Here is a 12,032-nt window from a genome sequence, read left to right on the forward strand (position 1 = left end):
CCCTGGTCTATTCTTCTTCACCACACTTTTTACCAACTGACACACTTCATGCACGTCTACCACCTGTCTCCGCCACTCGAAGGCAAGTTCTTGGAGAGCAGCAACTTGCCCGTTTGCCCCTGCCGTACCCCAGAGCCGGGACAGGGTCTAAGCTATGGGGGAGGGTGGGAATGGTCATACATGTTTGTTGAATGAAGAATGCGTGATCGAGCAGAAAAGCAATCATGAATTTCTAAGTCAGTGAGGGGACGAGAAGGCATTTAGCAAAGTGATCTCCAGGTGTTTGCCAGACAGTTCGAGGAGGACATCAGAAAAGAGCGCCTGGTGGAGAAATGTTGGCTCCCGTTCGTGAATCCTGCCCAGCCCGTCTTCCGGGGCTGCCACCACCTGTGGCTCTCGAGGCCGGGCCACCAGGGGCTAATCTCCCTCCAGGTAGGGGGCTTTGGGTGGTGGGAGCCTGGGGTCAGGGTTCCTTCTGTCCTGTCCCTGCCACACACTGGCCCCCTCACCTGCCGTGCCCCAATCCCCTCAAGCCCCCCTTGCTGGCTCCTGGCTTGGCCTGTGGTTGCAGTCCTGACTGCTCATCAGAGGAGGCACAGAGCCAGGGTGAGAAGCACTGGCCCAGCTCTTTGCCAGCCCAGCATGTGATGGCAGGTCTCACAGCCACTGGCAGCCTCTGTGGACTCGGGACCTCTCACCTCATCTGCTAGCTGCGTCTGTCCCCACGACTCCTATGCCCTGCAACCCTGTTTCTCCTTCACTCTGCTTGCCTGATCCTATTTCCTCAACTGATCTGTCCCCTTGATCAGAATTACCCACTGCATAGGGCAACTGGTAGTCTGAAACGAACAAGAAATCTCAAACGTATCATAACACATCATGCTTTTCAACATCTAGGCCATTTCTTCCAAATTCCCCATTACTAACCTGGCATCATCGGTCAGGTCCCCTAAGAAACAATATTAGTTTCTTTAGATTCCTTCCTCCCCTTTATTGCTGCCCTCGTGTTTCTCATGCTGATCTTTAATATCTAAAAATACCAGGGCTTACCACCTGCTCTGTGCCAAGTACTAGGCCAACCACTTTACAAATACTTCATATAATACTCATAACAGCCCACTAAGGTATGTACTGTTATTTTCATTTTACAGATAAAGAAGCAGGATCAGAGGGGTAAGTGCCCTGCCCAAGGTCACACAGCATGTGCCTTTCTGCCATGAGGCTCCTCTAATTCACCTATCACTTTCCCAAAAACATATCCTCAACAGTCTCTCAGGTTCATCCTGTGCTCTCCTTTGCCACAGCCACCGTGCCAGGACACCTCCTTGACACCTGACATCCAGTTCCCCCTGTCCACAACCGAGTTCATGTGATGCTAAGATGACAGCTCTCTTCCTCAGACAGGTTTTTTAATATGAATTCTTTTAGGCAGTTAAGGGGGAGGTAACAAGAAAAACTTTCTGTCTTTTGTTTCTTAAAAACAATCAGCCTGAAACAATCCTCACATTAAAGAGACATTTTGGGTTGGCCAATTTTATTCCCCTCAGTACACTCTATGATGTTTGCATAACGACAGAATCGCCTCACAATGCATTTCTCAGAACGTATCCCCGTCCATCGTTAATCGATGCGTGACTGTAGATACGGCTTGGCCAGTCTCCTTGCTTCAATTCGTTCTATATGTAGATTTGAGGCAAATCTTTCCTTGATTTAGTTTGCTTCACAGTCAAGCAATCAGTGCGGTTCACGGTTACATTAAATGTCAACCCTTCAACTTAGCATTCAGCAAGGGATATGCCATAAAGGTGGGGGGGTTATTCCATCTTCATGCCCTTCCTCCGCTGTAGGTGGGCCTCTCGCCCACGCTCTACCTCCCGGAACAGCTCGAGCAGCAGCCAGAGGCCCATCAGAGCCCAGCTGTGAGGTCTGAAGAGAAGCAGACTGGGGGGAGCCATCCACGTATGGAGAGCCCCACAGCTGTGGATGAGAGGACGTTCAGGTGACAGGGACCAGGCAGAAGCTGGAGATGGTGAAGGGGCTGGAGAGTCAGAGCCACAGGCCTGGGGGCCTTGAGAGCATCCCTCTGGGGGGAGGGGGGAGCTGGCAGACATGGCACCTCTTGAGCTCTCCTTGGAAGCCCTCCATTAATAACAGGCCCCACTGTAAGCAGCACTTTCCCTCTGCTGGGTGACCGTGTATATCCTTTACACTGTATCATTTTATACAATCTCCCACCACTGCTTGCTCAGGCTAAGTTATTTCCGTGACTCATTTTCTTCCCCTCAGATAAACTGTAAATTCCTCAGGTCCCATTTTCTTCTGACCTCGGTACAGTATCCCAAGCTCAGCAGGAGTCGAGGAAAGCCGGTGTGACACGTGACGCCTTTGATCCGCGTGAGACCCAGGGAAGTCACCTCCTCTCCTAGCCGTTGGGTTCCTTCTTATAAACATCAACACCATTATCCCCGATCACCAAGAAAAATGCCTTTTTGCTCAAAATAGTTCATATTTATTTTCTTAGCTTTACAATCCTCTTGTAAAGGCAAGGGCTGGACTTGATCGTCCCTCTCAAAGCAAACTGAATTCTTTTAAACAATTTACAATAAAATTTAACCCAGGGCTAATGACACAGATACCCTTTTCAAGTGAATTGAAGGAAATGGAACAAAGCTCAGAGAGAAAGGAGCGTCAAACTCAAGGGCCTCCTGTGAGGGCCAGGCCTTGTGTCCAGCTGGTGTTAGCTGAACCTTAGCAGTTTGCACACTACTCGCTGGGTGGGGTGGGGAAGAGGAGGAAGTTTAAAATACATAGGTTATGCCATCAAAGAACATACTCTCTAGTTGGGGACACGAGACTCACATACATTTAAAGTTGATGATGTGTCACAGTGAGACTAAGGAGTTGGAAAACTGAAGAAATCTCTGGAAATTTGATGAATCCAGGAAAGCTTCCTGGAAGAGGCAAGACCTGAGCTGGATCTCTAGGGGTGGAGAGAGCTGGTAAGTACTGGTGAATCCATAAAAGGAAAAATCAACCCCCCTTTAAAAAGCGAGAATTTTAAGAACATAAAATGTTTCCCTTTTCTCTTTTCCCCTTTTTCCTTATTTCTGATTTTAAAAGAAATACATGCTCATGCGTATAAGTTTGTAAAATAGGAAAAAATAAAAATGAATGTAAGCATCACTTACAATTGCACTCTTCATGACTATTACAATTTTAGTTATTTGTTCTAGTTTTTATTTCTATGTTTATGCACAGTTTTAAAATGTATGCATAAAGTTGAGATCATACAGTATAGCGTTAAAACCTAATTTTTTCTTCTCTTATGAGTGTCTACCTTTTCACTAAATATTTTTCAGAACCTCATTTTAATGGCTACTTAGTCCGTCTTTTAACCAGACTCTGATTGATTTAATCAGTTCTCATTGTTGTTTCTAATTTTTCATTATTCTGAGGGATGCGGCAATTTGCCCCTGGTAATTAAAGCCGGAATGGTCCAGGGAGAACCTGGTTCGGTTTTATTGGTGATAAGCGAGTCAGACAGTGCCGTGCGGCAGCCAGACTAGCGGAGGGGGCGTCTGCAGGGGCCAGGCCCTGTCTCTCGCCCTTTGGGGAAGATTCGGGATTGACGAGACCAAGAGGAGGTGCTGACGAAAAAGAGCTTGGGGAAGGAGGCACAGTCGGGGCTTCCAGACAGATCTTATTGGAAGTGGAATTAAACAGCAGCGGGATTCTCCCTGGGGAGACAGTTCAGGCCAGACCATGTCTGAATCCACGGACAGACCGGTAGCTGTCAGGAGCCTGACCTTTCCCAGCTCCTGGTGCTTCCAGCACACTCACTGCTTTCCAGCCAGTCTCCGATTTCCACCTTCACCGAGGACAGGGGTTTAAAAGGAGAGCAATGTGCCCAATTGATTTAACGTCAGGGCTTCTGCTCTTTACTAACGGGAAGCCTCCCTGGGCTCTGGGATCCCTCTTCCAGCCAGTCATAGGCAAAAACAATGTTTTTCCATTCCTCGGCTCTTGGAAACACTAACAGCAGGAAAGACTTATCCCAACTATTTTCAAGAGCCAAACATCACGGCTTCCAACCCCAGTTCCAGCTCTCACAAGCTGTGCAAATTTAGGCAAGGTGTTCAACTCTCCGTGCCTCAGGTTCCTCATCTGCAAAATGGGAGTAACAGAAGCTGCCCTGTAGGGTTGTGGTGAAGACTAGACAGGTGGACACGAGTGAAGTTCTTAGCACTGTTCCTGGCATATAACAAGCCCTCAAAACTACAGCCTATCATCATCATCAGTATTATTACGATAATTATTACTAAAATCTCTTCCCCAACTTCAGAGAGAGAAGGCAGGTAGAATAAAATGGAACTTCAGAACAAGAATGGCCCCTAAAATCTTGGTTTTATTTTATACCTGGAGCTTGAAGCACAAAGAGCCATTAAGAAATCTAAATCCTGGGCTGGCCCAGTGGCGCAGTGGTCAAGTTCGCATGTTCCACTTTCCCAGCCCGGGGTGGGCTAGTTCAAATCCTGGGTACGGACCTATGCACCACTTGACAAGCCATGCTGTGGCAGGCATCCCACATATAAAGTAGAGGAAGATGGGTACGGATATTAGCTCAGGGCCAGTCTTCCTCAGCAAAAAGAGGAGGATTGGCGGCAGATGTTAGCTCAGGGCTAATCTTCCCCCCCAAAAAAAGAAATTTAAATCTAAATCCAGGTAGACACACGTCACCTGTCAGATGTCCAAGGACAAAGCTCCAAGTAGAAACACAACACAGGAGGTGTCATTGCAACCAGCAGTAGCAGCTGCCATGCCTTCAGCCTGTCTGTGCCTGGCACGATGCTAAGTGTCTCACCTGCATTCATTCATTCAGTCTTTACGAAAAGTCTATGAGGTTGATACAATCATCCTCATTTTACAGATGGCACCAAACCTAGGCTCTTATCCAATACGCTGACTTGTAGAAATTACAGCACTGCCCTCAAATACCTTATGTTGTTGACAGGTAAAAATAGAACTGAAAATATATTCGACAGGAACATGGAATATGTAATCAGGATCATACTAATTAAACATGACACACACACAGAGCAGGATTGCTGAGGTGACTAGACGTGGGATGGGAGAGTGTCAGAGGAGACTAATCTTGAATATTATTTGAAAGAGAAGGAGTCCATTGAATTGTGAGAAAAAGAGGGCTTTCCATGTGGCAAGAGGGCGGAAAGAAAACACTGACATTTCCTGAGTGCCTGTTCTATCGTGAGCCTAACCTAAGCAATTTACAAAATTTTTAAAAATCCCATGAGGTTAGTATTTTCACCTTTCAGATGAGAAAACCGAAGCTCAGAGACGTTAGTAAATTTGCTTGGCGTCGTGGAGGGAACAAGGAACAGAGTCGGGAACAGAGCAAGGAAGGTCCTCTGACTTCAGAGCGATGATGCATCTAAAGATCTCAAGTAAGAGGAAACGTCAGGCAGGGCTATGAAGAAAATGTGCTCAGGTAGAAAAAAATAATCTCTAAGATGAATTATTTTCCTGAAAGTTATGTATAACTGATAATGAAATCTGAACCAGCTCTATGGATTGTACCAATGTGAATTTCCTGGTGTCAATGCTGAACTATAGTTACGCCAGATGTTAACACTGGGGGAGGCTGGGGGAAAGGTGCACGGGCCCTGTACATTTTTTAGCAACTACCTATAAATCTGTATTGCAAAATAAGAAGTCTTTTAAAAGTTGGGGTATAATAAAGGCAAAGACCCTTCCTTTGAGTGGAGGTGGTAACTGGTGGAGGACCTTGACGTGGCCTCTGATCTGCCTACAGGGACACAAGAGCCAGTGTCGTGCCAGAGCCTCTCCCCCCACCCCTTCGAGCGGCCAGCCGGCCCCACACTAGGTTGGCTACAGCTGGAGGCAGAAGTAAGGTTTGCCAACACGTATACTGAGCATCTATTACAGGCCCCACTGTGCCAAGGGCTGCCCGGGGACACGAAGCATTAGCAGGACACAGGTCTGGCTTTTCAGGCTTTACAGTCTAGTTGGAGAGAAAAGGCACAGTCTGTCAATAAAATACAAGCCGGCCTGGGTGGACTGACATGTCTCACGGAAAGTTTCACGTGTTATGGCGGCTCAGAGGAGAGCGCATGCTCCTTAGGCAGGGTTGGTTGAGGAAGATTTCTCAGGGGAGGCAGCGTTAAGGCAGAGCCTTGAAGCATGTGCAGTCAGCAGGCGCAGACTCCAAGCAGGAATTGTATCACAAGGTACATCCAGTTTTGTATTTTATAACGTAGAAAGAATATGTTTTTGAATTAAGCAAATCTGGGACTATGAGCTATGTGACCTCAGACAGGTCACCTGAGCCCTCTGTTGGTTTCCTCATCTGTGGGAGACGAATAAAGCACCTAGCATGAGCTGGTACACAGTAGGCGCTCCATAAATGTGAGCTCTCTGGACCCTTCATCCTAGTTCATAAGCATTTTTCCTGTGGCTGAATTGTCATCTTAATTATCATTTTTAATCGGGCTGACAATTCCTTTAAGAAGATCTATAATAATTTACTGAAGCTTTTCCATATTATTTGACGTTTATCTTGTTTATACTTTCATGCTATTAAAAATAATGTTGGAATGAATATGGTTACATTACAGCTTTTTTCACCTTCTGGATTATTTCCTTACGCTAGATCTCCAGATGATGAGCCAAAAGGTATGACTATTTTTAAGACTAGGAATCTGAATTGCCTCTTCAGGGATAGGAAATGGCTGAGTGTCGTTGGAGGAGAGGTTCCAAGAGCAGTCTTGTGGGTCCTCAGGCTGGGAGAAGCTCTGATTGCCCAGGTAAGCTCTCGGGCTTTATCCGGTAGGTGAGGGGAGCTATCTGAGGGTGGAAAAGGAAGGTCATCAAGAAAAGGAGCAGGAACCAGGGCATAGTAAGGACCAGAGCTGGGGCGGTGGCAAAAAGAGATGAGAAAGGAAGGTTGGGACCAGCCCAACCTGAGTAAGGGCTGCCCACAGCCGTGGCTGACAGCACAGAGAGGGAGAAGGAAGCCCAAAGCCTGGAACTAGTAATGAAAATGGGGACCCCTCCAACCCCAATGGCACTTCGCTAGCTACACTGGTCCTGGAACCTAGATTAGATACACATCCTACCACTGTGGAGTTGCAGCATCAATAATGTCACATCATCACAGTGATGGGCGAGGTTTGACATCAGCCATGAGAAAGAAGGTGAATTGGGGTCAGCATCTGAAAGCTGCCCAGTAAAATCAATGCGCTGAAAAGCTGACTAAAAATCCGGAGGGAAAACAATGGAGAGGAGCCTTCCAGCATCAACACTGTATTTTTCAGATGTCTATTCATCACAGGCACAGGATACGCTCTCACCGTGATGTTTATAAACAAAGGAACTCGGTGAAACTCAGCCAGTTGGCTGAAGTGCATTTGAATAAATAATATAAGTGTAAACCTCATCGGCATAATTTTGAAGACGAGGTGACAACATGGAAAAATTCCTGGGATGGAGTGTTTAAGGAGAAAGGTATGTACTAAACTGTATCCATAGCATGGCCATGTTATGATTAAATTAGAACAGGAGATGCGGAAGAGAAAACGGCTTGACCTGTCAGCATATCAAACCACAGTGACTTCCCCTGGCCTCCTTCTTCCTTTCTTCCATTGTTCGCTGGACAAAGGCCCATCCCACGCTTGGCTGTGGAGAACATTCTAGTCTCAGGATGTTACCTACTGTTCACCACCTTCCTCCTCCATTTTTCATCCCAGCTCAGCCATCACTACCTCCTCCAGAGCTGAATTTTAAAATCACCATTCGCCCCTGGTGACCATGGGGAAAAAACTTGGCATGGAATCTAATAATTTTTATTTCATCATGCTTTGCAGTTGGGGGGGGGGGAAGCATTGGATAAGACACACTGTGGCCACCAGAAGCAGGCAATGGCTTCTCTTCTCACTTTAATTTACACTGACTCTCGGTCATTCCCAAGGCGCGGGCCTCCTTTGCCTCATTTAGAAATTGATCTTGGTACAGATCATACAATGAATCTTTGTTTTACTCATTGCTCAATACCCAATATTCAAATGCTAGCAGATATATGGACCTTTAAACCCAATTATCTTATTTTGTGCTCCAAGAGGGGTATAAGGGACATGGTTTGAGAAATCTAACTTAAAAATGAGGCACCGAACGTTCCAGGTTTTCCTCAAGTCTGCACTGAACTCAGCGTGCTGATGCATGCTATCTGTGTCTGTCATCTTCCAATTGTTATTAATGTCTCAGTATTTTCAGCGCTCATCACAGCCTGTTTGATAAAATCTAGGATTCAGCTTCTCAGCGTGGGGCGTGAAAACCAAGATCAGAATAGAACATGGCTGCCAGCTTCCTACCAAAAACCCCAATAATAATGGCTCCCCGGCACCATCACAGACCTAGGGGCTAGTCCAGCGTGTAGGCCCTGACCCTGCACTCGTGGTCTGGGAAAACCTGGGCTGGGAAAGCCAGGGCGGGGATTATGGATGGTTTTCCTCCCCTCGGTTCAGAAATCCCATTCTCAGTGTCTGCACCTGCTCACATGCACAGGGAAGCAGGTAAGAATGGATTGCTGGCTTTGTCTGGAAACAACCTAAATGTTCATCAATAGGGGAGTGGCTAAATGAACCGGGGCGCATGCATACAACAGACACCACGCAGCAGCTGAAGTGAACGAAGCAGAGCTAAGAGGGGCCCCCATAGCTCTCCAAACACATTGTTAACTAAAAAGGGGGCTGCAGAACACATCTGGCATGACACCATTTATGTGAAACACTCACAGGGCAAAGAAACTTGGTGTGTAAGTACATGTGTGTAAAATAGGCTGTAAATGCACCAAGAAAGGTCCAGAAGGATGCACAGTGAGCAGGGATGACCTCCAACGTGGGGACTGAGCTGGGGGTCTGGGGATGAGGAGATGAGGCAGCCACTAGTCCCTTGTACTTATTTAAATTAAATAAAATTTAAAATTCAGTCCCTCAGGCACACTAGCCACATTTTATCTGTTCAATAGCACACGTGGCTGATAGCTACCATATCGGACAGCGCAGATACAGAATATTCGCATCATCACAGAAAGTTCTCTTGGACAGCTCTGACTCAGAGCTTCAGTGTTTATTTGAATTCCTCTCCCAACAAAAATGTTTTATGTGTTACTCATTTAATTTAAAATAGATATAATTTTTAATTTTGTCCCATTTTCTCTTCAGGATAAAACTCCTCACAAAATCTGATGGGAATAATTTCTTTTCAAAGATCTGGAATCCAAGAGTTTAAAACACACACTCGCCCATCCCCATCCCCACACACAGGGACCGTTTTCTGTACTGGCTCAGCTCGGTTCTCGCTGGAGCTGACTACAGTCCTTTCATTTATTCATGCACAAGCATATGTACATGACACAAATGCACTGAGTCTATTAGACACAGTGGAAGATGGAAAAAAATAGGACACACAAGTCCTGTCCCCTGGGACATGCACTCAAGCAGCCATAACAAAAGGAAGTACAAGTGTTACTTGAGTCAGAGAGCCAGCGGGCTGGGACTTCAGAGGATGGAGGTGTCATATCAGTTTCCGTGCTTCCCCACAGAAATGAGGCAGAGATAGTACATTGATGAATAAGTGAAGGGAGGGTGTTCCACGCAGGTGGAACAGCATCAGCAAAAGCTCAGAGGAGCCAAGTCCAAGGGAGCACTCTGAGAGAGAAGTCAGCCAGTCCGTCTAGGGCACTGTTAGGGAAGCTGGAGCTTTAGGGAGGGGCCAGGTGGTGAAAGGCCCTCAGATGTCAGGCCAGGAGGGGAGAAGTATCCTTACACTAAATATCAGCCCCCATCACCTTTAACATGCCTTGGAAGGGGTAGGGAATCTACTTGCAGTGGACAGATGGGTAGAGCAGGGCCAGGAGGCCACTAAGAATGTGACTGCCCTGGAAGAAGAGCAAGACAAGCCCTGAACTAGAAGTGCTCAGTTGGTGGTGTGACAAACGTGGAGGAGCCGCACTGGGTGAGCGTGCGACACGGGTGGGCGGGGCATATTCAGTCTCTGGCCCGCAGTGGCGTGGTTAGCGAGTGAAAAGGGGCGTCAGAAAGAAAGCAGAGGCTTCTGATTGGTGTCCCACCTGCCCCAGGGCCAAGTGATGCCATGTGGCATCAGAGGAGAGGAAGAGAGATGAGGTGGGCTCCGCGCAGGCTGAACTCGGCCGCCCCCTCCCCTCACACACGAGGGCCAGCACCCAGAGTGGACAGCCGAGAGCGAGTGGGGGGGCTTCCTAGGGGAGACATCCGAAACGAGGAACAGCAGAACCTCACAGCACCTGCACAGCGAAGGGCGAAAGGAGGCGATCACAGAGGGAGGCGAGCGCCCGGAGGGTACCGTGTCACAGCAGTTTGGGGGCAGGTGAGTTTCAAAAAGTGAAAATGGTCAAGAGGAAGCAACCTGAGAAGCGAGAAGATGGCGAAGACACAGGGCTTGGCAATCAGGCCTCCACTGGGGACCTTCTGGACAGGTGTTCAGGAGAGAGGTGACAGTAGAGGTCAAATTGAGGGGGTGAGTGGGAATGACTATTAAGGGAGGAGGAGAGACGGAATCTCGGCTGCAGTGATTGCTGGTTTAGGAAGCATCATTTATTTAACAGCCACGATGACAAAGAGAACAAAGGGAATGCTTGGTTCATCTGCACATCCATCACGGTGGACGCGTTGCTTTGGCAGACGCAGCCCTCAGCAGGAAGAACTGAGGAAGCTCCTCCAAGATTAGGAGCCACGCAGGCCCCTGGGCCAGAGGTGAACTTCTCAGGTGGCCCTGACACCTGCTTCACATGTGGCCTTAGGACCCTAGATGTATTTTGTAGGTTTGATGATAGAATTCCCATTAAACAGTTGGAGCATTGTTGGTATTTTATAATTTAATTGGTACTACTTTATAAACATTTTTTTATCAGTGTAAGTAGCATATTGGTTACCTTTGTGGAAGGAAGTACTTTGTGGGCCTTTTAAGCCCAGGGAATCCTAATAAATGAGAGCAAAGGGGGAAAACAGTGCGTATGTGTGCAGCTCTCTGTAAGGTGTTCCGGGCGCACCGCAGGAATTCATTCATCGGCAATTTATCCCTCTGAATAGCTACTACTTGGCACATCAAGGCATTTGATTTTTTTAAAGTACACGTGAATGATGGGGGCTAAGAAGCTTTCCAAGAAACAGCTCCTGCTCTCAAAGAGCTCACAGCACAGAGAGTAGAATCTATCACACAGAAACAATACAGTTTCAGAAACTTCACTGACAATTTCGTTAAAATTTGGAGCTAAGAACTAGAAATCGAGACTTAGGATTTACAACACTTTTATACTTTCCCCATTCCCATACCATGTCCAGTTTCCTATTGTGGTCACCAAGCAGCCTATAAAAAGCAGGGTTACTCACCTCTCGCTTTCCAAATGAACACACAGCATCAAATATAGAAAGCAGGAAGCTTCATTGTTATGGAGCCAAACTGATGGAGAGCAAGTGTGAGCGCTTTAAATATACAGACGAACTACCAGACTTAAGAGGCAGCCTCTCACAGGCTACGAATCCAAGATCAGTCATTCAAAAGTCCAAATATATAACCAGAGAGTCTGTCACAGCATGAGCAGTGGTGCCAGAACACAAAACAGGCACCATGCCCAGAGCAGCTACAACATAAAGCCAGGCCCAGGGTGGTCGTGGTGCCAGAGGGAAATTTCAGAAGCAACGCTTTTGAAATGCAAAGCAGCGTTGGGAGCAAGCACCAGAATTCTACAAAAATGCAAAACAAGTATTAGGTTGAGCCACACTAAAAATGCCAAGTAAGCAGCAGGCCAAGTGCAGCCAAGACCCATTTTTAATGAAGCAATTCCAGTGCGCATGGGCGTTCTGGATACACCTGCACAAGGGAGCAAGTCCCTCAAGCAGATTCTACCCATTGCAAGAAGTAACGAGCAGACGGAGTGAGAGAAAGCAGCTAAGCTG

General features: G+C 47.1%; 1 protein-coding gene across 6 annotated transcripts in view; it reads right to left on the minus strand.

Moving 5' to 3' along the window:
* Positions 1 to 12,032, minus strand: part of EFR3B (EFR3 homolog B) — an 86,675-nt gene that overhangs the window by 58,665 nt on the left and 15,978 nt on the right. Inside the window, exon 1 of one of the 6 annotated variants that reach the window (XM_070512496.1) lies at positions 11,466 to 11,521. The exons of the other annotated variants lie outside the window; for them this stretch is intronic. The gene's annotated coding sequence lies outside the window, so the exon portion shown is untranslated. Of the gene's footprint in view, positions 1 to 11,465; positions 11,522 to 12,032 lie in introns of those variants that run through there. 6 annotated transcript variants of the gene reach the window in all.

The sequence above is a fragment of the Equus asinus genome, chromosome 6, assembly GCF_041296235.1.
Source record: "Equus asinus isolate D_3611 breed Donkey chromosome 6, EquAss-T2T_v2, whole genome shotgun sequence".
Taxonomy (NCBI): Eukaryota; Metazoa; Chordata; class Mammalia; order Perissodactyla; family Equidae; genus Equus; species Equus asinus.